This window comes from Schistocerca americana, chromosome X (genome assembly GCF_021461395.2).
Source record: "Schistocerca americana isolate TAMUIC-IGC-003095 chromosome X, iqSchAmer2.1, whole genome shotgun sequence".
Classification (NCBI taxonomy): Eukaryota; Metazoa; Arthropoda; class Insecta; order Orthoptera; family Acrididae; genus Schistocerca; species Schistocerca americana.
Genome location: NC_060130.1, coordinates 631,302,249 through 631,322,750, shown reverse-complemented (window position 1 = coordinate 631,322,750; position 20,502 = coordinate 631,302,249).

The following is a 20,502-nucleotide window of genomic DNA, read 5'->3' as shown; positions in this document are numbered from 1 at the left end:
CACACATCTCTGTTGTCATTGCTAAGCGGTGCTTCAGGCGATACAAAGAGCGACGCCACTGGCCAGTGGATGACTGGAAACGGGTAATTTGGAGAGACGATTGACGCTACATTTTGTAACACTCCGATGGAAGGGTGCATATAGTGCCAACAGTGAGGTATGGATCAGGTGGTGTTATAGTATGGGGGTGGTTTTCGTGGTTAGGGTGTTTTCCCCTTATTACACTTAAGAGAACGCTAAGTGCGGAAGGAAAGTTTGGAGACAATGATTGTATCAGCATGACAATGCACCCTGTCATATATCAGCATTTGTGAGCCAATGATTTGTAGACAATAATATTCCTAAAATAGACTGGCCTGCCAAGATTCCCGACCTGAATCCAATGCAGCGCCTTTGGGATGAGTTAGAGCGTCGATTTCGCTACAGACCTCAGCGTTCATCACCACCTTCTCTGGTTTTGGGTCTTGAGGAAGAATGAACTGCCATTCCTCCGCAGACATTAAAAGATCCCCTTGAAAATCACCCCAGCAGAGTTCAAGCCGTCACAAAGACGAACGGTGGGCACACCCTATTTTAATGTCCACTAATGGATTGGTTGGGTTTGGTTGTTGGGGGAAGAGACCAAACAGCGAGGTCATCGGTCTCATCGGATTAGGGAAGGATGGGAAAGGAAGTCGGCCTTGCCCTTTCAAAGGAGCCATCCCGACATTTGCCTGGATCGATTTAGGGAAATCGCGGAAAACCTAAGTCAGGATCGCCGGACGTGAGATTGAACCGTCGTCCTCCCGAGTGCGAGCCCAGTGTGCTGACCACTGTGCCACCTCGTTCGGTACTAATAGATGTCCAGATACTTTCGATAAGATAATGTACTTAATACGGAATATCGGTTATGGATAAATAGGCCAAAGAACAATGTGATGGAATGTAGAAAGAAGAATAAAGACTTGATTAACATTAAAATCGGTGGCAACACAGCAGTGAAATAAGCGAAAGAGTTCTCCTGTCTAGAGACCAACATTGCACAGGAACAGTCATCATTTGGATTTACTGCTCTTGCACTGGCTGTGTTTGTTCGTAAAGTTATTGGATATAAGGTCCGCCTGTCATCCAAAATACTTTTTCTTTGTGTAACACAAACAGATTTCAGCATCTCTGTGCCATCATCGGTCGGTTTTCGTTATTCAAATTTCTGTGTAATGTGACCATATTTGAGTGATAACTAATCTACTCAAGTTAGGCCTAGAGACAGTTCCTGATTGTTTTAGTTATTACCTTGATTTTACACAGTGCGGTTATGCAGGAGCAATTGTATATTATCATGTACTGGAGTTTGTCATTTGCAACTAAATGATATTAATGTGAATTTGGTTGTCAAGTTAACACATCTCTTTATGATTAAAAGTTATTTTGTTGTTTCATGATTTTCGCACTTATATTTTCCATTAGTCTACTTACATTTTGCTTTGGTAGAGCATTTTATCTTGCTTTCTTATGAGTTATTGAGCACCACACACAAATATTATACATATATTTGTAAAATTTTGTTTCTAAAAAATACTTTACCGAAACGTTGTGTAGCACATTGAAGGAACTTTACAGAAAAGTTAAAAAGTGCACACACACACACACACACACACACACACACACACACACACACACACACACACACAGAGAGAGAGAGAGAGAGAGAGAGAGAGAGAGAGAGAGAGAGAGAGAGAGAGATAGATAAAGTAAACAAAATTCACGTCCGGTGGCAAACTCAAGTGAGAATAAATAAACACTGAATGGAATGGGACACTTAGTAACAACGTTTATACTGTGTTTTGGCAAAGTGATAAAGCGTTTCTTAGAAACAAAATTCTTCAAAATATGTGTAGTATCTGTTGGTAGTTCTCAGTATCTCATAAGAACGCAAATATGGACACAACAAACGCCGGCCTTTGTAACAGAGCGGTTCTAGGCGCTTCAGTCTGGAGCCGCACGACCGCTACGTCGCAGGATCGAATCCTGCCTCGGGCAGTCCCTCTAAGTTCTAGGGGACTGATGACCTCCGCTGTTAAATCTCATAGTGCTCAGAGCCATTTGAACCATTTGAACACAACAAACGTACGTTTACCTATAAAATCATGTGTTAACATTAACATCATTTGGTAGCAGATGACAGGCTACCGATACATGATAATGTACAAATGGTTCTGTATAACCGTATAGGTAAAATTAAGCTAATTACCAAACATGTTTGGGTCAGATAAAAAAAACAGTATTCTGCATAACTGGCGGACATTGTATCCAGTAATATTACACAGGAAGGCTGAAGCAAGGAAGATTGGAGCATCAAGCGTGATTCATCTTAAAGGCCTCCTGTTGCCACTCAGCGGACGTCCAGACGCGGTACTGGCGTCCAAATCCAAACTTCGTCGTTGATGAACAGCAATCAGCATGGATGCACGAGACAGGCGTCTGCTGCGAACGCCCATATGCAGCAGCGTTCGCTGAGCGGTCGTTGAGCAGACACTGTAGGCAGCCCCTCGGTTCATTTGGGAGGTCAGCTGCTCAACAGTTGCACGTCTGTTCACACATACACATCTCCGCAGCCGTCGTTCATCTCTGTCGTCTATGGTCCGTGATGCACCATTGTGCCTTGGCGCCAGTTTTGGATAGCGCCATTTGGCCGTGTAGTGTATACTATAAATACGGCGGGACGCGAACAGTTAGCTGTTTCTGAAAAGCTTCCACTCTTCGCTCGAAAGTCAATGATCATGCCGTTTGGGACGTCAGATAAATCGCTCCGTTTCCGCTTTACGACAACGACAGCACAGTTTTCGGCGTCCCTCCGGCACGCTTTATATATCCTCCAATATTAGTACCACCACCTGCTCTCTGTGAGTGATTATTGCTTGTTGACTTCGAACATAGGCGGTGCTCACATCAATGTGACTAGACTGTATGTATTCGACTGGTCTCGTTTTACTTCCGCTGATATTCATCTTATGACCTCGTTTAAAAAAGCTATACATTCCTTTCAATTTTCTTCCAGGTCGTTTGCTGTCTCTCACAATTTCAATGTCATCGGCAATCCCCAAAATTTTTATTTTTTTTCACCTTTTTCCAGGTTTCTTACCGGTATTCTTTATTGCTTGTTCAATGTACAAAGTGATTAACATCAGGCATAGTTTTCAACACTCACTCTCTTACAAGCTAACGCATCCATTTCCTTTCCTACTATAATAAGTGCAGTCTGCTTTCTGTACAAGTTGTTAATAGCCTTTCGCTCTGTCTGTTTTGTCCCAGCTACGTTCAGTATTTCAGTGAATATATTCCGACCAACATTGTCAAATATCGCATGTAGTAGATGCTCCAAGAACTTAGCCTCAAATCTCTAATTATGAAGCTGAACCCATACCAGTATAACAGTTGGGGCATTCAATCGAAGTCTGAGAAGCGTTCCTCACACCATTGTGGAAGTATTTAAGGAAATGTTATGAAGTTTTGAGCATTTTCACTTGTCCCGATATCAAGTTAACATTTAACGGGAATAACGATTGCTTTAAATGACCTCATGAAGACTATAATTTGCTCCTTGTTTATTTTTTGTTCTATCATCGACAGTTATAGATTCTCACCGATCTTAATTTATGATATATGCAGTAGTACGAGCGTTGACTGAAAAGTAATGTATCCACCTTCGTAACGCTTCAACAGTTGCAGCATTGGTATGCGGCAGGTACTGGCTTCTTCCGTAGCCTCTTCTCCACAGCTCCAGTTGGCGGGAAGCCTTAGCAAATGGTTCAAATGGCTCTAAGCACTATGGGACTTAACATCTGAGGTCATCAGTCCCCTAGACTTAGAACTACTTAAACCTAACTAATCTAAGGACATCACACACATCCATGCCCGAGGCAGGAGTCGAACCTGCGACCTTAGCAGCAGCGCGGTTCCGGACTGAAGCGTCTAGAACCGCTCGGCCGCAGCGGCCGGCAAGCCTCAGTATTTAACGCTTGTGTTGTTACAGTGTAAAACGTGCACCAGAAGGTGTGACCCCAAAGGAGGTTCATCAGAGAATGAAAGCAGTTTATGGCGATTGTGTTAATGTGAGTACTGTGCGTCGTTGGGCGAGTAAGTTTAAAGATGTTGAGGCAGGAACATCTGACCTGAGTGACAAACAAAGAGTTGGACGTTCTGTGACAGCAACCACCGAGTTTCACAAGCAAAATGTTGACAGGTTGATTCAGGACGATCGTAGTATCCATCAGAGAGAAATTTCAAACACAATCGGCATTTCACGAGAACGTGTGGGTCACATTATTGCTTTGCTTCGCTATTGGAAGATCTGTGTACGATGGGTACCCCATGTGCTGACTCTTGAATTGAAAGCGTACAGACTTGACAGGCACTCCTCTCGCGTTACGAGAATGAAGGTGACGCCTTTCTCCATTCAACTGTGACAGGAGACGAAACATGGGTACACCATTACGACTCGGAGACGAAATCTCAGTGTATGGAATATCGACATAAAGACTCGCCCCAGAAAAAGAAATCCAAGACGCAGTCCTCAGCTGGAAAAATCACGGCCAAAGTGTTCTGGGGCGTAGATGGTGTTATCCATGTTGATTTCCTTGATCGTGTGCAGCATGACATTACCAAACCACACACTTCACGTGCCACCACAGGAGAACTTCAGAAGCTGAATCTCACCACCGTACGGCATCCCCCGTACAGTCCAGATATAGCACCGTCTGACTTCCATCTGTTCCCGATAATAAAAGACTATCTACGGGGGCATCATTATGTTACTGATGAAGACGTTGAAAGAACTGTGAGACTGTGGTTGCGGAAACCGAGTGTCGACTTCTTCCGTGACTGCTTCAGAAAACTTGTTCCTCGTTGGCAGAAATGTATCCAGTTGGCTGGTAATTATGAGAAAAAGTGAATATTGGCAATTAAAGATCACATTCTAAGGATTATTCCTGAGCTCGATTTATTAAAATACTCCCATACAAACCCAATTAACGAAGGTGGAAGCATTACTTTTGATTCAACCTTCGTATGTTCGATGTCTCGTCGCTCATTGATAGCGCAGTGAGAAAAAATAGAATGAAGACTCCTTCCTTATTCATCTTTAGCAACGGCGACAAGGAAATGGTTGTTAATCTACATAATTTTCGTGTATTATTGTCATTTTTGATTTCTTCCTCGTTTAATCTGATCTCTCCCTTGTTTGATGTTGATTTGTAACCTTTTGCACTATTCTCGTATCAAGACAATCTTGACATGAAGAACAATTAACAAATTGTTTTCAGTTACAAATTTTTTTGCTGTATCTTCAGTGGGATAACATTTTAAGTGTCCTTCGACGCGTTCGAATCAATAACCTATAACTTGAACTGCACTAAAAATTCGTAAATACCACCGCAGTTGACATGTTCATGCAGCAGAATAGTGTGTGCTGTGAAACCCTTCCTGCATGCCCAGAAAGGAAGGATGAAACATTAAAGTTATGGTTTCGTCACGACGATCTCACTGAAGACGGAGCACAATTCGGATACGAAAGGGATTGCGAAGAAAATCGGTTGTGTCCCTTACGGTTTACACCTTTGTGGTGGTAAGCAAACCGGGGAAAAAGTGAAGTAGGATGACAAGACAGTGATTCTGAGAGGTTACAAGCCTTTTTTGGCCTGCCTCATCTCATTTTTCTCAATTTTTTTTATTTGGAATAATTTTTTTAATGTGTCTCAGTGAGGGCGCGCCGAGGAAGGTCATTGCTTTAAATGAAACCAGTAATGACGACTCTGATTTTTATTCATAATATTTCAGTTGGTGTTAGGACATTGCTTGCTCTTCGGTCTTTCTTGTGTGGGTGAGCTGGGGATGGACGAGGGCCACCTGCGTTGAGTGTGGCAGAGAAGCCTGAGGTCGGGCCGGGCCTGTTTTTCTGCGAATACAAATACAAGGTGGAGTGGGCAATAGTGTGTGGTGGCTCCTTAGGGCGGCCGACCTTGTACGGCTCTTGGCCATTGTATTAGGAATGAAGTGATGGAAAGCGCGAATTTATGGAGCCAGCTCTAAATGTTTTATTGATGTTTACCGTCTGGGCTTCGTTCAGCTGACGCCAGGTGTTACTATTCCACTCAGTGATTCTCGGAGTTGTTATACCTTTCTTGCACGCTGTGTGGCTCTTTAGTGGACACAGGAGAGAGAAACAGATGCTGTTCATGAACAGAGAATTCAGATATTTTCGGTGGCAAACTCAAGTGAGAATAAATAAACACTGAATGGAATGGGACACTTAGTAACAACGTTTATACTGTGTTTTGGCAAAGTGATAAAGCGTTTCTTAGAAACAAAATTCTTCAAAATATGTGTAGTATCTGTTGGTAGTTCTCAGTATCTCATAAGAACGCAAATATGGACACAACAAACGCCGGCCTTTGTAACCGAGCGGTTCCAGGCGCTTCAGTCTGGAGCCGCGCGACCGCTACGTGATTCTCGGAGTTGTTATACCTTTCTTGCACGCTGTGTGGCTCTTTAGTGGACACAGGAGAGAGAAACAGATGCTGTTCATGAACAGAGAATTCAGATATTTCCGGTGGCAAACTGAAGTGAGAATAAATAAACATGAACAGAGAATTCAGATATTTATTTCTTGATTTATAATTCTATCACTCTTCAGTACAATGTCTATTCAGAAGATGTCTAGACCTGGCCACTATGAATGTCTGTGAATCTTATTCAGCTGAGAAACACACGGAAAAGGCTTAGTCCATGAATGTTCGCCCGCCACTGGAGCTCCAGAGAGGGGATGCTTGCATCTCATTGGCAGCGGTGTAATCGTCCACGGCAGCGCCCTCATGCCGTGGCGGCGACTCTAGGAAACGCGGAGGTTTAACTGGCTGAGGGCATATTTGAAACCGCGGCCGACTGGACAGCAGCCGATAAAGCACTACTCCCCGTCCAACTTGGAAGGTACTGGGGGGAGGCCTATGCTACGGATAGTGGCGAGCCTGAATGCTTGGCTGGGGGCAGAGTAGACCAACCCATGTCTTGACATTGCATCTTGCGAGCGCTAGGGACACTGCCCCAGAAAACCGGGCGCAGGATGCATCCCACGGCACAGGTAGGAGCACGGAGGTTGCTGCAGAGAGGGTGCCGGCGACTAGCCGACGGTGACGGCGTCAACGTTCACGGGAGAGGCGACCTGCGGAATTGGCGTCACAGATGGGCACGCGCAGACACCCATCAGTGAGACGGCCACGATTGGAGGCACCCGCTCGGTAAGCTATGTGGAAGGATGCTTAGCGGCGGACGGATGCTGCTGCATCACAGGGTCTGGATGTCGTGCAGTGAAAAAAATCTGAAACAGGTTGATCTACGGCAGGATCATTGAATTCACGGAGCCGTGGCTGATTTCGTTGGTGCTGATGCGTGTCTGCGCTGCCGCGAATAGTATACAGCGCTCTGCCAGCTGATCTGAGAACAACGTCGGATTCTCATAAATGTGGCTTGTTGTACACTCGATACTGAACTCTGACATTCGGGTGAAACTCCTTGTTGAAGTCTGAAGGTGGAGCAAAGAGGTAAGGACGAAGTAAATGCTGCAAATTCCGATGGCGTCTCCCATTCAAACGTTCTTCTGGCTAAAAGTCAGGACCAGAAAAAGCACGATATGAACTCGAAAATATCAGTAAAACACATTCAAGTGAATGTGGAGCTCGAAGTTTTGACATTTGCGTCCTGAACGTACGAACGAAACGGTCGGCCTCGCCGTTAGACTGTGGCGAGGATGAGGCTGTCTTGACATGCTGTATTGTGTTTGCAAAACTGTTCAAATTCCTTGGAAGAAGAAGGAGATCCATTTTCAGAAAAAACTACTTTGGCAAGCCTTCGAGAGAAAATATAGAAGCGATCACCCTGATGGTGCTAGCGGCATTGGTTTAATGCACTGGGATAACAAAAGTGTATCTGCAGCAGGCATCGACGATAATTAACCAATGTGTTTGGCAAAAGGGGCCAGCAAAATCTATACGGAGGCATTGCCAGGTAGTATCAAAATGTGGCCAGGAGAAAAATTCCTGGCTCAGAGCGGCCTGATTGTCCGCGCAAGCGCGACATTGTGCCCCACACAATTCTATTTGCTTATCTAAACCAAGCCACGATCATTGTTGGCGCGCCAGCTGCTTAGTGCGAACTGTTCCCCAATGACCCTCTATGCAGAAAACCAAACACCTGCTGATGCTGGGAAGCGGAGATTCACACTCTAGTCTGTTCGTTAAGTGTATGAATCAGAATCACATAATTCAGAAGAGATAAACCGTTGCGGTGCCAAAGTATCCTTGCGCTAAGGGATCGGGAATACATTTCTAGCCGGCCGAAGTGGCCGTGCGGTTAAAGGCGCTGCAGTCTGGAACCGCAAGACCGCTACGGTTGCAGGTTCGAATCCTGCCTCGGGCATGGATGTTTGTGATGTCCTTAGGTTAGTTAGGTTTAACTAGTTCTAAGTTCTAGGGGACTAATGACCTCAGCAGTTGAGTCCCATAGTGCTCAGAGCTATTTGAACTATTTTTAATACATTTCTGAGAGCGCAGCCCGCCTTTGCGAATGTAACTTTTTAGCAATCGTAGTGATTAGTTATGTTCTGTGACTTGTGCAGTCTGCCGTGAATTAATAGGAAAAGAAACTAGTGCCTCCGAATAAGAAGAATCAGTGTGTAAACAAGAAGCTTCTGATGCTTCGACTGCTGCATCTGTGCTGCTAGGTAAAGAAGACAATGTGTCGGCGTTTGTGTGTTGCGCCGTCAGGTGATACAGAATTTCATACTGGTAATTGAAAATAATAGCGTCAACGTTAAAGCTGTTGCGCCGTGCGGTCGGGAACTCGTTTCGATTGATGAAATAGTGCAGTCAGAAGCATAGGGCCCGCGAGCAGGAAAAATTTTCTGCCATACAGGTAATGATGAAATTTGTTGACACCATATGTTACAGCCAGGGCTTTCTTCTCCAGTTGACTGTTCAAAGTTTTGAAAGGAAATGCGATGGGGCGTTCCGTATTGCTGACTCATGGGATAAAATCACCCTTGTGCCATTGGACGAGACACAGATGCAAGTACAAGTGGTTTGACCGGATCGTAGTGCATAAGGCACGGTTGACGAAGCAGTGCATTTTTCAGTCTTTGAAGAGCTTGGTTACAGTCTTCTGTCCAATGGAATGGAACAGTTTTACGTCTGAGATAGTTCAGAGACCCGGTAATTTGTGCCGCATTAGGAATGAACTTTGTGTAGTTGGTTGGTTGAATTGGGGGAGGGGACGAAACAGCGAGGTCATCGGTCCCATCGGATTAGGGAAGGGTGGGGAAGGAAGTGGGCTGTGCCCCTTCAAAGGAAGCATCCCGCCATTTACCTGAAGCGATTTATGGAAATCACAGAAAACCTAAATCAGGACGCGGGTTTGAACTGTCGTCCTCCCGAATGCGAGCTCAGTGTGCTAACCATATCGTCACCTCGCTCGGTCTTTATGTAGTAAGTCAGTTTTCCAAGATCAAGTTGCAGTTCACATAAACTCCCAGGAGATGGTAACTGCTGAATTGGTTGCAAATGTTTCGTTGAAGGACGAGCGCCACTGCCGTCGATGATGTGTCCAAAGTATTCGGTCGTTGTGCTGAAAAAAAAGAGAAAGATCTGCCCGTCTGAGTTAAAACTTGAAAAAGACATCCTAAATTTTTAATGTATTGTTCCGGTGTTTGTTCGGAGACGATTATGTCGTCAGGATAATCAAAACAAGAATTTTTTTAAATAACGCAGCTACGGAAGCACTTCCGAAAGGTATGTGTTGATATTCAAACAAGCCGACATGAATATTCAAAACAAAAATTTTGTTTGTCTCCCCGTCCAATGGTAATTGAAGGTGGTCTTTTGCAGGATCAATTTTTGAGAAGAACTGTCCTCCCGCAAGGCAGGGCAATATTCTTCTATAATGGGGGTGGGTAGGAATCAATGACTGTCTGTGATTTTACGGTGCGTTTGAAATCCACGCAAAGACGTATCTTCCCATTTGGCTTACGAAGGATAGCCACTGACTTGCTGAAACAGGTTTCAAAACATCAATGGATTCCAGTTTCTGAAATTCTGGAGCCACGTCATCGCGTAGTGCATGTGGCACAGAGCGTGTGCGGCAAAATTTGGGTTGCGCATTAGTTTTTGTACATCCTAGAGTACCGTCGAACAAATGTTGACATTTGTCACAGAGCTTTTGAATTGCGAGATGGGAAACTTTTGTAACAATGGCATGCACATTGTCCTGTATGTCTATTTCGAAGGAATCAAATGCATTCATGCCGAAAATATTCGGGCTCGTGCGTGAATGGACTACAGCGAAAGGGACTTCTTCAGTCGTGTTTGTATTGTACAGGTAAGCACCACGTTCGAAGCACTGAAATGCTGTCGCCATTAAAGTTGTTGAAATGCAGGCATGTTGTTGGCAAAGATGGTTGGCCAATTTTTTTATTCGTTATCTAGTTTAAGCAACGTGACAGAAGCTCCGGTATCTAGTTGAAAATGCACTGACTGGTTACAGATTTGCGATGTAATTCACAGTTTGCGATGTGTTCCCTGAAGACAGTTGTCCATCCCGTGTTGTGAAAAACTGTTCTCTGTTTGCACCTGCGCACTAGAGCGCTTTCTTGAATTTCGAGACTGGGAGTGCCTTTTGGAAGCGTGTGGTATTCGCATTAAATGGGTGTGTGTGCGTCGTCTGCAACTTCGACTGTCTAGTTTTTGAGCAGGAGGAGGCGCAGAATCTGAACATGAAATGACATTCATTTCCACCCGTTCTTACTTTTGTATTATTCTCACGTGAAACAGAGGAGGACTTCGTAGCCGCGCAGGATTAGCCGAGCGGTCTCAGGCGCTGCAGTCATGGACTGTGCGGCTGGTCCTGGCGGAGGTTCGAGTCCTCTCTTGGGCATGGGTGTGTGTGTGTGTTTGTCTTTAGGACAATTTAGGTTAAGTAGTGTGTAAGGTTAGGGACTGATGACCTCAGCAGTTAAGTCCCATAAGATTCCACACACATTTCAACATTTTGACTTCCTGGTCTTTTGCAGGCCGACCGGTTTTGTATGTATGTCCAGTGCGATGACAAAAATCAGATTCAACTTGTGTGAAGAAGTAATTCTTCCGATCATGAATGGCATAGCATTTCACACGCGACTTTGCTTTTCGCGGAAATGGGATAGTGTAATTAGCGTGCACCGGCGTGGTAAACGCTGTATGTAGTGTGTCCGGCCTTGTTTACGTGGTGCTGACTTGCGAGTGCTGAGGCACGGGTTGTTTGTTTCAAGTGAAGCAGTAACTGGTGGACAGAAATCCTGCTCGGCTAAATCTTGAACTTGACGTGCATTGATAACTTTAAGCACTTCACTGAGGCTAGGATTGCAATGCTTTTGAATTTCAGCCCTCAGTCTCTGATTTAACAGATTCTGAGTAATAGCGTCGCAAAGCATTTCATCCTGATAAATTGCTACACAGACACAAATGAATTTACAGTCTCTAATCATGTCCTGCAGTTCCACAATCCATTCTTTGTAGGATTGATCACTACGACGTTATGTGCAGAAAAAATTATGCCATGCAGCAGCAACGGGTATCTGACTCTCAAGAGATTCGTCTAATCCTGCAACTGTGACCCCGTACGGCTGGGTTTGGGGCTCTCAGAGAGGAAATACTTTCACTAGGAGCGGTACGTGTACATTCCTCCACATGAAAAGAAAAATGCACGACGTGATTCACCTGTGATTTCTCAGGCGTCGAAATGCTGACGCATCTGTGTTATTTATTCTATCCATGTTTCCTTCATCTCATCGGATTGTCAGAAGGTCGGAGGCCGCAGCTGAATTCCTTCTATAGCTACTGGCGCCTTTTACTGCTGCTCTGCTTGCGCTTGTAAGAGACAAGAAACAGCAGACAGCAGTTCTGTTATCTGTTGACTCTGAAATTGAACAAGAGATGTTGGACGCTTCTCAGCACTTAGATGTCGCTTCCCTGGTTTCCCATGATTCCTTAAATATGTCAAATTAAATATTTCAACTTAATATACGCTCACATACAAAAAAGGAATTCAACAGAAAGAAAACAACTGTCCTGTTCTGGTGTCCAAAACTCGTCAAAACTCCTTGTTCCACTTTAATTTCCTCGTCGCCAGTCTGCTACAACTTCCTTGTCGCCCTGTGTGGTTCATTACCGGATACAGGAGCGAGGAACAAATGCTGTTCATGAACAGAGAATTCAGATATTAATATTTTCTACGCCTCAAAAATGGTTCAAATGGCTCTGAGCACTATGCGACTTAACTTCTGAGGTCATCAGTCGCCTAGGACTTAGAACTAATTAAACCTAACTAACCTAAGGACATCACACACATCCATGTCCGAGGCAGGATTCGAACCTGCGGCCGTAGCGGTCACGCGGTTCCAGGCTGAAGCGCCTTTAACCGCACGGCCACACCGGCCGGCCCTACGCCTCATATCAAATAGAGAATATAATACGTAACTTTGTTGCTGTGGTTGCAGCGTCAGTTTCTGATATCAGATTTTGATGTAGAATTATATACAGATACAAAAGATTTATAAATCTGTCACTCGTCAATACAATGTCTATTCAGAAGATGTTGAGCCCTGGCCACTATGAAAGTATATAAATGTTATTCAGTTGACAAACAGACAAAAAGGGCTCAGCGTATGAAGAATGTAAGTACACCGGCTGTTGGAGCTCCGGGGAGAGGATAATTGCATCTCATTGGCATCGGCGTATACGTTTGTGGCAGCGGCCTTGTGCCGTGGTGGCGGCTGTTGGTGAATTGGCGGAGTAACTGGTGGCGTGCGTGTTTGAAAGTGCGGCCGACCGAATAGCGGCCGATACCGCAGGAATCTGAGGTCTGAACCCACGGGATGCCCGCCATACTGGCGCCTAGAGCCGGGCGATATTTTGTTCGTTTTTGGTGGCGAATTTAATGTCTGCTTTCACGCGTCCCGCGAAATGCAGGGAATTGATTGGGAATTGATGCGATGTGATTGCATAGAGTCCTACTGAATATTGGTGGCAATGGCCACGACGGGTACAAAAATTATGCTATACAGCTTGGTGGGATTTTGCGGTGTGCATCGAACACAGGTGATTGGCGTATTTTTATCCGGCCTCCTAAGAGCGGAAACATTCGAGCGTGGCGGGATCGTAAAGCACTAGTTTTCGGTGGCGGTGCGCTGTGCATGAGATAGAGAGTCTTCTATGGGCCACCAGGGAGAATAGTTGTGTTGATAGTGTCTCCCCTTGGAGATAGTCTTGTGCAGACTTAGGAGTAAGACTGTCTCAGTGGTCTGGACAGAAGCTTAGATTATTTCCGGAATTTATCTCATCACAGAGCCAAGCAGTACAGAGGTCAGCAACCGCACCATCCGACTGCTGGTGGTAAAGTATTTCCAGCACTGGTTTAATAGGGAGCTGTAGTTCTCGTCTGGCGGCATCAGCAGCATATTCTCTCGTTTTGGCGCAACAGTACCCACGACTTTGCATGCGGATTTTTCACAGAGTTCTCATTTCTTATCGGCATTCTGTCACACAGTAGGGGTTTATCATTATCTCTGTTGATTGGCCCACTCATAATAGATTACCGTACTCAGTATTTCAGAGTAGATGCCCCTTTTAAAAAACCTACCATCTACTTCTTCTCAGTACCATTATTTTTTGCCCTTCTTCTATTAAAGCATCGGGCAGTGAATGGCATATTTACATGTTTATTAGATAAAATAAACCTCTTTGTGATACTTAACCTGTTTATCATGTGGTTTTCAGATGGTACATTTCATTTCCTGTTCATTTTTATAGCTGTTGAGCATAGAGATCGATTAGTAACTGTATTAAATTATAGCGTGTGTGCAACCCCTTTTGCTGCACATTTACAGGGCCATTTTATTAATTCTCTTAGCTCTCATTTCTCCTTTGGGCATATGTTGAGGTGGTAGTTAAAAGGAGAGGCTGAGTGTATGAGAAGCTGTCGTGCAATTCACTTTAATCCAAGTGTTACACGCACTTCTCCACCCCGGCACCTCGCAAGTTAAACTTCACTCCTCCCTAGTGCGAGTGCAGTGTGTTAGTCATTGCACCACCTCATCCACTGCACGCTATGTGTAAGACAGAGGCTCGAACTGTTGATTGAAGGAAGGAAGGCAGAAGATTAGGGTTTAACGTCCCACTGACATCCATGTCATTAGAGACCACCAACTCGCTCGGTACTGTTTATCGGAACGGTTTTCTCGGCTTCAACGAGAACTATAAGAATGCTGCGACTACCTTCGTATTGATTTTTAATATAAACGAAAACAATAATAAACTAAAATGCAGAGTTCTGTGAGGTTAATGTAATTGTGTCGTCGATGAATGTAATAAAGAAAAATATTAAAGTTACCGACGAGGTTGGTGCAGTGGGTAATACCCTTTGCCCCCATTCTGTTGGCTCCGTGGTAGCACCCTGCATATTATTTTCTTGAAGTGAATGTCACGTCTAGCCGGCCGAAGTGGCCGTGCGGTTAAAGGCGCTGCAGTCTGGAACCGCAACACCGCTACGGTCGCAGGTTCGAATCCTGCCTCGGGCATGGATGTTTGTGATGTCCTTAGGTTAGTTAGGTTTAACTAGTTCTAAGTTCTAGGGGACTAATGACCTCAGCAGTTGAGTCCCATAGTGCTCAGAGCCATTTCAGAGCCAGTGAACACAAAGTATAACAGCACGTAAAACATTTTTCGTGTCCATGCAGGAAAAAGTAAGATTAGAGTTTAAAGTTCTATCGAAGTCTTAAGAGGCCGAACAGAGGCTCATGTTGGCGAAAGCAATAGGCCGTGTTCTTCTTGAAGGAGCCATCCCGGCATTTTCTTAAGCGATTTATGGAAAGCATGGTAAACCTAAATGGGAATGACCTGACCGGTATTTGAACCATCGTCCACCCAAATGCGAGCCTGTGTCTTACCACTGCATCAGCTCTTTCCGTGTGTTTCTAAATACAGGTTATTCGGGTCTGAGACTTGCATTCGTATCGTCGACGCATTGATAGACTGTAAAATAAAATTATCGAACTACATCTCTCCTAAACATAAAGTCTGGTATTTTGCTTTAATAATGAATCAAAAGCTTTTCTTGGAAAAGCATTATCCGTAAAAAGTATCACACAGCTGCACTTTTATTTTATTTATCAACACTTCGACACTGTTCGGGATAAACCCACTGTCAACTGTCTTACGTGAAAAATGTGCACAATAAATAGTGTTTATGTCATGGTAGAAATACTTCTTGACTGTAGTTCACTGAAAAACCAGACAATTTTTCACGTATTTATCACTGTGAGGTCGTTCCACAGTCGTACTGAACGAGAAATAAAGTAAGACCAAATGAAGTCATATTGCTCGTAAGACTACTTTCCGATGATCGCACTTTTATTCTATCATGCACTGATTAGCCCGTGACCTTACAAGCAGTATCAGCTCGTTCCATATCACTTTCAGTCTCCCATAGTATGAATTACTGATAGTTTGTAGACTGTTAATTATGTGGCAATTTATCTGGTTTTTCGATGTATGACGGATAACATGACGTCTGTATGTGAACGCTGTTGATTCTCCACAGTTTACAGCCTGTTTATTGATAACTTGTTTATCCAAAAACTTGTCGAAGTATTGATAAATATAATAGCGTTGCAAACTGGAGCTTGTGAATAAACCATTAAAAAACATTTTTAGCTGCAGCATATGGTACTCAGGGGTAAAGGTAGTTCCATTGTTTGTTGTATAAACTTTACCAGCGTTTCAATAAAAATAGCTAGCTGTATCTTGAACAGTTTTTAATCACATTACCTACTATGCTAATGTTTTTTCGTGTCAATTTTGCGACTATCACGTCGTCATTATCTACCAAGAGTCTCTCTAGTTTTAAAAGTATGTGGGTATGATATGTTGTAATGACGAACATATCAACTTGCTTATAGCTTTTTTGAGGATACAGCAGAAATTTCGACGTAGCCCTGTGGATGTCATAATGATCCGCATCAGTTAGCTTTGCTGATAGTCAGAGTGCTTCTCATGGACGCACATGCATTTAATGAAAAAGGTGTCGCTCAATGGCTAGTTAATGAGGCAGGGATGGCCCTAGTAAACATAAGACCTGGGTGCTGTAGCGCACACTAGATAATAAAAAAGTGTTCACCTAACTACGAAATGTAACAGTGATCTACATTGATCTCTGTTTATTACAATACTTTCTGCTGACGTACATGAATATCAAATTATTAATGGATCACTTCGATCACAAGCAATGCAGAGTATGAGATAATTATTAACTCTTTACATGGGTCACTGTAAATCCAACGCGTGGATACTTCGGCAAAAACTTGGTAATTCAGATGAATGGGACAAAGCTGGACTCTACATATGATTTAACGGTAGCTAAATCCACAGTGAAAGCGCAGTGGTTCCTGGTGTCTGCCGAAAGAAAGAAAGAATTACCGCCGGCCGGTGTGGCCGAGCGGTTCTAGGCGCTTCAGTCTGGAACCACGCAACCGCTACGGTCACAGATTCGAATTCTGCCTCTGGAATGGGTGTTTGTGATGTCCTTAGGTTAGTTACAACCATTTGAACAATTTTTTGAAAGAATTACCCGTGAAACTAAGATTTAGGATTGATGTGTGATAAGCCATCAGATGCTCGCAGGAGTATTGCATTGTGCGTACTCCTAACAGTTTGCCACACGTGTGTCTTGCACCCTACTTGCCAACAGTGTGACCTCTCACCCTCCTCCGCTTTCTGATGCGTGAAGCGAAGTGGGCACTTCAAATACTGCAACCCATGACACACCAGCTGAAGTCTCTAAGTCAAGTGTTCTCTTTTGAGAACCAACGTGAAATGTTCCCTCTATCGAGAACCACAATGAAGTGTCATGTGCTCTCTCAAAATGGTTCAAATGGCTCTGAGCACTATGGGACTTAACATCTGGGGTCATCAGTCCCCTAGAACTTAGAACTACTTACACCTAACTAATCAAAGGACGTCACACACATCCAAGCCCGAAGCAGGATTCGAACCTGCGACCGTAGCAATCGCGCGGTTCCGGACTGAAGCGCCTAGAACCGCTCGGCCACCGCGGCCGGCCATGTGCTCTCTCCCCGAGGATCGTACGGAAGTTTGACCTCTACCAAGAGCGGATATCTAGAGTCCTCTCTGTTATCTATCGCTGAGTTCATTCCCTATTCTGTAAGTCTGCACAGTTCTAGAGCGCCAATGGTAATGACTCTGCAAAGTTCCTGCCAATTGTACACTCCTGGAAATGGAAAAAAGAACACATTGACACCGGTGTGTCAGACCCACCATACTTGCCCCGGACACTGCGAGAGGGCTGTACAAGCAATGCTCACACGCACGGCACAGCGGACACACCAGGAACCGCGGTGTTGGCCGTCGAATGGCGCTAGCTGCGCAGCATTTGTGCACCGCCGCCGTCAGTGTCAGCCAGTTTGCCGTGGCATACGGAGCTCCATCGCAGTCTTTAACACTGGTAGCATGCCGCGACAGCGTGGACGTGAACCGTATGTGCAGTTGACGGACTTTGAGCGAGGGCGTATAGTGGGCATGCGGGAGGCCAGGTGGACGTACCGCCGAATTGCTCAACACGTGGGGCGTGAGGTCTCCACAGTACATCGATGTTGTCGCCAGTGGTCGGCGGAAGGTGCACGTGCTCGTCGACCTGGGACCGGACCGCAGCGACGCACGGATGCACGCCAAGACCGTAGGATCCGCACCGCCACTTCCCAGCAAATTAGGGACACTGTTGCTCCTGGGGTATCGGCGAGGACCATTCGCAACCGTCTCCATGAAGCTGGGCTACGGTCCCGCACACCGTTAGGCCGTCTTCCGCTCACGCCCCAACATCGTGCAGCCCGCCTCCAGTGGTGTCGCGACAGGCGTGAATGGAGGGACGAATGGAGACGTGTCGTCTTCAGCGATGAGAGTCGCTTCTGCCTTGGTGCCAATGATGGTCGTATGCGTGTTTGGCGCCGTGCAGGTGAGCGCCACAATCAGGACTGCATACGACCAAGGCACACAGGGCCAACACCCGGCATCATGGTGTGGGGAGCGATCTCCTACACTGGCCGTACACCACTGGTGATCGTCGAGGGGACACTGAATAGTGCACGGTACATCCAAACCGTCATCGAACCCATCGTTCTACCATTCCTAGACCGGCAAGGGAACTTGCTGTTCCAACAGGACAATGCACGTCCGCATGTATCCCGTGCCACCCAACGTGCTCTAGAAGGTGTACGTCAACTACCCTGGCCAGCAAGATCTCCGGATCTGTCCCCCATTGAGCATGTTTGGGACTGGATGAAGCGTCGTCTCACGCGGTCTGCACGTCCAGCACGAACGCTGGTCCAACTGAGGCGCGAGGTGGAAATGGCATGGCAAGCCGTTCCACAGGACTACATCCAGCATCTCTACGATCGTCTCCATGGGAGAATAGCAGCCTGCATTTCTGCGAAAGGTGGATATACACTGTACTAGTGCCGACATTGTGCATGCTCTGTTGCCTGTGTCTATGTGCCTGTGGTTCTGTCAGTGTGATCATGTGATGTATCTGACCCCAGGAATGTGTCAATAAAGTTTCCCCTTCCTGGGACAATGAATTCACGGTGTTCTTATTTCAATTTCCAGGAGTGTATATTTGTTAGCGACTCAACAATCTCGCCTCCACGCTAAAGTTTAATGAAATTAACCCATCGTTACACTCCTGCTCTTGGAGTTCTGAAAAGATTCTAAGTTTCTTTCTCACTCTCCAGCCTGTTCGGTGTTTAAGCCAATGCAACTCCCTCCACATACACACTTCTTGAAAGTTGACATCTTGGCTTCCCCCAATCTGCGATTTCTTTAGGTTAGGCAATGAGGAGGCCTCTTACAACATTTTAGGTCGGGGATCATACATCTCTTGCGAGGTGGTGACAGAGACTTGGCCGAAGGAGAAAAGAATTTCTATTCACCAAGCAGACCAGCTACTTTTCACTGAGTGGCAAGATGTTTATCTGTATCTGACTGCTCCTCGCATAGCAGCTGCTCGACCACCTGATCCAAAGTATGCCAACCCGTTGTGCGGCCTGTGTACGTGTGTATTGTCATCATATCCCATATTGATGTCGGGGTACATGCGCAGAAACAGTGGCGTTTTGTAGCACATGTGTTTCAGGTCGGTTTTCTCAACTTATCACCAATACCGTGGACTTAAAGATCTGTGTCGTGTGTGTTCCCTATGTGCCTATGCTATTAGCGCCAGTTTTGTGTAGTGTCACGTTGTGTGGCACCACATTCTGCAATTTCCTTAATTTATGAGCATGAGTGTAGATTGATACGAAACGGCATCTGTCACGCTGTTCACAATTTCCGTCTGCTCAGTGTCTTTAGGTATTTCGTTTAATCATTAGCACTGTACAATATATGGTCTATATGGTGTACAACAGACGGTAGAATACAAAGTGCTCTGAAGAACCAACAATTCCTCCTTTACATACTCCTCCCTTCCGGTGCTGAATTCTGAAGAGGGGCTGAGGTTAACGGCCGTACACATTCACCCGAGGAACCATGGCTCGACTGACTGAAACATTTAGCTTTAGCCTTTCTCGGATGTTGTGGAAGATGTCTTAGACCAGCCAGTCCTTTCAGGTGAGTTATATAGTCACTTTTGCTGGTACCTACTGACAAACACCTTAACTGGAGTTATTGCAAATTCAGTCAGTCGTTCGCATCTGTACATTAATACAGCTCGCCCTTCTTGACTCAATATCAAACAGGACGGTACATAGCGTCAATATGCATTGACAATAAACCTAAAATCACAAACTATTGGAATGGTTTCAGAAATTCCAGTATGCCTTACAAGTAGACCTCTCTGTACTCCCTGCAAGATATTCCTGTAGCAAGCATAGTAGAGCTGCTGCGCCCACACATTGGTCGCGAAACTGGTGATGACATGAACTATTATCTGAGAAACGGGCTATTGTTTAAAAAGAAACGCACGGAGTATACGTGCGCCGTACAGAGTCGAGTTTACCGAGAGCAGTTACGACGAACGTAAGTATTTGAGAGCCCGGAAGTCGTAGTCGTGTTGGGAGCAGACGCCACACAAATTTGTCAGGAAGAACTGTGAGTTCATTCCAAATCAGTTCTTGGGTAAATTATTAAGAGTGGTCATAATTTTTTGGAAGAGAGACGATAGCTGTCGACATCTATTCGACAACTGAGGCGATACCTCAACAGCCGCTATCGCTACCAATAGAGGATTTTTTACTAAACGGAAATTTAATTATGAATTTAGATGTAAGTTCATGGTTAGAAGCACTCGGATAGTGTCATTTGAAATGTCTGATGCAGAGATTTCTGAACGCCAAATACATGTTCTCATTGTCTGATTTTGCCTGAGTAATTGTCAATT